Source organism: Dipodomys spectabilis, unplaced genomic scaffold, assembly GCF_019054845.1.
Source record: "Dipodomys spectabilis isolate Male_0828 unplaced genomic scaffold, ASM1905484v1 ptg000078l, whole genome shotgun sequence".
NCBI lineage: Eukaryota > Metazoa > Chordata > Mammalia > Rodentia > Heteromyidae > Dipodomys > Dipodomys spectabilis.
Window position 1 is genome coordinate 5,794,399 of NW_024870755.1, and position 3,608 is coordinate 5,798,006.

Here is a 3,608-nt window from a genome sequence, read left to right on the forward strand (position 1 = left end):
GGCTTACTTTGAATTCATTAGCTCCACAAAGCTAACTCAGTTGATAAATAAGTACTTGAAAAGCCATTACCTTTGGACTTAGCTATAAAGGCTTCAAAATATGATCAAATTTAAAATGAAAACGACAAAATAATCATTGACAAAAAATTTCAAATGTGAGCAATCGACCAAACAATACACAGAAATTTAGAGAAATAAGATCAATAGCATTTTTAGTAACAATAAGGGTTCCTTGTTAGAAATAGGCAACCAAGGATATATGCCTGTATAAAGATTGCATCATTAACTACTTAAATTAAGAGGATACTCCATGCTTCAGCAGCAGGTCTACACAAATGACAACAATACAGAGATTAACATGGCACTTGCACAATGATGGTATGAAAATTTGTGAAGTATTCCATATTTTTCATTCTTCAAATGCAAGAAATGAAAAACAGTTATTAAAAAGTAGATTACAAAAATACAAGTGTAACAAAACCTGTAATTCATAGAATTAAAGGTTAGTTTGACATCAGTGTATTAAATCTTCACCTTCGAAAGGTCCTTACATAGCATAACATTTACAATACTTGAAATTAGATAACATTATCTTTTTATCCCAAAGAAATAAAATAATATAAGGACCTAGGTAAAAAGGAATCTTAAACCTTTTCTACATGGAATGTAATCTGAAAGGACACATTTATTAATGAACCTATATATTATAAAACAATGTAGGCTTCAAAGTATTATATCTAGAAGACAATGAAATAGATTATGGACTTTATACAATCATAGATATTTTTTTCAGACAAGCACCAGGAATATCTTTAATTTCTATACTATTCAACAGATAAGATAAAATTAAAAAAATCACAAACTCTGCAGAAATCATTATAGATGCATACAAACAACTCTTGAATACATTTTGACATCAAAGTCAGGCAATTCACGTGGAAGAATACCATGGAACCCATAAATTTTTAAATTAAGATATTGCTGTTGTTTTGTATTATGAAAATATTTTGTAGGGCCACAAAGGATGGACTGGCACTTTTGAAATTTAAGAAACTTAACCAAACCATTACTACATAGGAGAACAATTTGTACAGCCTTCCACAACTTCAAAGAGGTAGTGATACATACTTATCCTTTTGGCAATATTAGATGAGGTTTCTTCCAAGTTGTTTTTCAGACCCGGTTTGATATCATGGTTCAACAGAAGGAGATACAGCATATCTTTGCTATTTCTATCCCCAGCAACAATATTCAAGGGGGTAAAGAGGCCTTTAGTTTGGGGAGTGGTATCTGCATCATGATGAAGTATGAAAGAATCCATTCTGGTATTATTCCACATATATGCACTGTGCAGGGGTGCCAAGCCATTCAGAATTCTTGCATGAATATCTGCCTTGAGCTACCAACTCATGGACAATGTCTAAATGTCCACTCTAGGCTTCCCGATGAAGAGGGGTGTATTTACCTCATTTGTAGTATACATATGAATGGCCTTTTTGGAAAGTAGTCTCGGCACTGTAGTAAGCCGATTAATTTCGGCATCCGAAAGAAGAAATTTGCATGGATTCTTCTCCATTATTTTCTTACAATTGATACCTTCCTCACGTTTTCATCTTGTTCCTTGTCTTCATCAGAATTGCCTAACCAGAGAATTTGAGTACCAGTGGGAATGAGGTATCCATGTATTTCCCCAATAGTTCACGTTGGTTGAAATGGTCAGAAAAATCCGGTGAATTTTCTGCATATGTTTTTTCACCATGATTTATTTTCTCTTTTTCCATTTTTACTATTTTAAATCATTCTAACAGGAGAGTAGTGAATTGATAGAGAGCAGAGGAAATATTTTCCTCCGTATGCAAATGCACAGACTGAAAATGAGGACCAGTGATGTCTTCATATGCAGCTTATTCTAGGAAGGAGAAAATAGGAAACAATGCCTTCTACATAAATGATTTGGGAAATACCAAGATATAGTGTAAGAGAAGTTACTATTCAATATATGAGCTTTAAGAGCTTTCTAATAGATCCATTATTTATTGGTTACCAACATTAGAAAAAAATGTACAATGCAGTAGTAAAATAGAAGTCCTTTGTATGACTACCTAAATCCTTGTTTTTTTAAAAACACTTGTTTTCATCTAAAAAAGTAGGCCTGGGCTGGGAAGGTGGCTCAGTGGTAGAGCACTGGCCTTGCATGCCAGAGGCCCTGGGTTCGATTCCTCAGTACCACATAAGCAAAAAGAAAAAAAGCCGGAAGTGGCGCTGTGGCTCAAGTGGTCGAGCTCTAGCCTTGAGCTGAAGAGCTGAGGGAGAACGCCCAGGCCAGAGTTCAGGCTTCACGACCGGACCAAAAATAAAAATAAAAAACTAGGCCTATCTATTGACTTCAGGTGATTTTGATGATTGAAGATGCTTAATGAGAAGTCAAAATGTATTAGTAGTCCTTTGATATCAATTAAATTTCATTTTTCTTCTTGGAGAATATAATGATCAAAGCAATAGTTCAGAATCAGCAAGCAATAGTTCAGCATCATGATTCCAGTGCAAGTGGATCTCCAGTAAGTAATCCTCTGTACGATTTTCCACAAAGTTTTGTCACAGATACAATCTGCCTGCCTTCTCTAGTTGCTTTCCTAGCCTGGACCTTTTCTTTCATTGTGCAGGAAAATTGTGATTCAACTGATTTCAGTCAGATCGGTTCCTAGAATTATAAAGGATTTAGATTCTTTTTTAAAAAAATTAGTTGTAGGGCCTGAACTCTGGGCTTGGGCACCGTCCTTGAGCTCTTCAAATCAAGGCAAGCGCTCTACCACTTGAGCCACAGAACCACTTCTGTGGTTCTGTTTATGTGGTGCTGATTTGGGAAATGGCGGAGCAGAAAGTGAAACGATGCAACCAAAAATATAAAAGCAAAATAAATTAGGATAATTATGGAGCAACCATATTGTCTATGAGACTCATGAAAGAGAGAGAGGAAGAGAGATACAGATGTGCAATGACCTAGCTAGCCAAAAAATCCATGCTTCTGATCCATTTACAGAGCAAACAATTTTATTTTTTATTTGTTAAAAGAGATGGAAATAGAATTTATTATTTGCATTGAATATAATGTCTTCACTCTTACTCCATAACTCTCTTTATTCCTTCCTTTTGACTTCCCCTCACATCTTCCAAGTGATAGTTTCCTGGTATTCATTTTGTTGGATTAAAAGTTCAATTTTATAAGAAATTACACCTTTTAAATACTGCTCTGAAAAATGAAAATTTTGGTTAATACTGTTGTTTAACTTGCATAAAATTCTGACTTCCAAATATGCGACAGAACATGGGTCCTTTGTGTGTCTGGCTCTGATTTCGTTTAGTTAACATATTTTTAGATCTATCTCTTTCTTTGCAAATAATGTAGCAATGCTCATAATAGATAGGTGCAATCCAATTGTGTATATATGACACAATTTCTCCAACCATCCCTCTGCCAAAAGGCATCTTGTCTGTTTGCATAACTTGGCTGTGGTGAATAGTGCAGTAATGAACAAGGTTGTGAAAGTGATTTTACTGTAACCTTTTGGAAGAATTCATCACTATCTTTCTGGGAGCAATCCTCTAGC

General features: G+C 35.0%; 1 pseudogene; it reads left to right on the forward strand.

Annotated features, from left to right (window-relative positions):
• The first annotated feature begins 310 nt into the window (after positions 1-310).
• Positions 311-410, forward strand: LOC122110483 (annotated as a pseudogene).
• The last annotated feature ends 3,198 nt before the right edge of the window (positions 411-3,608 follow it).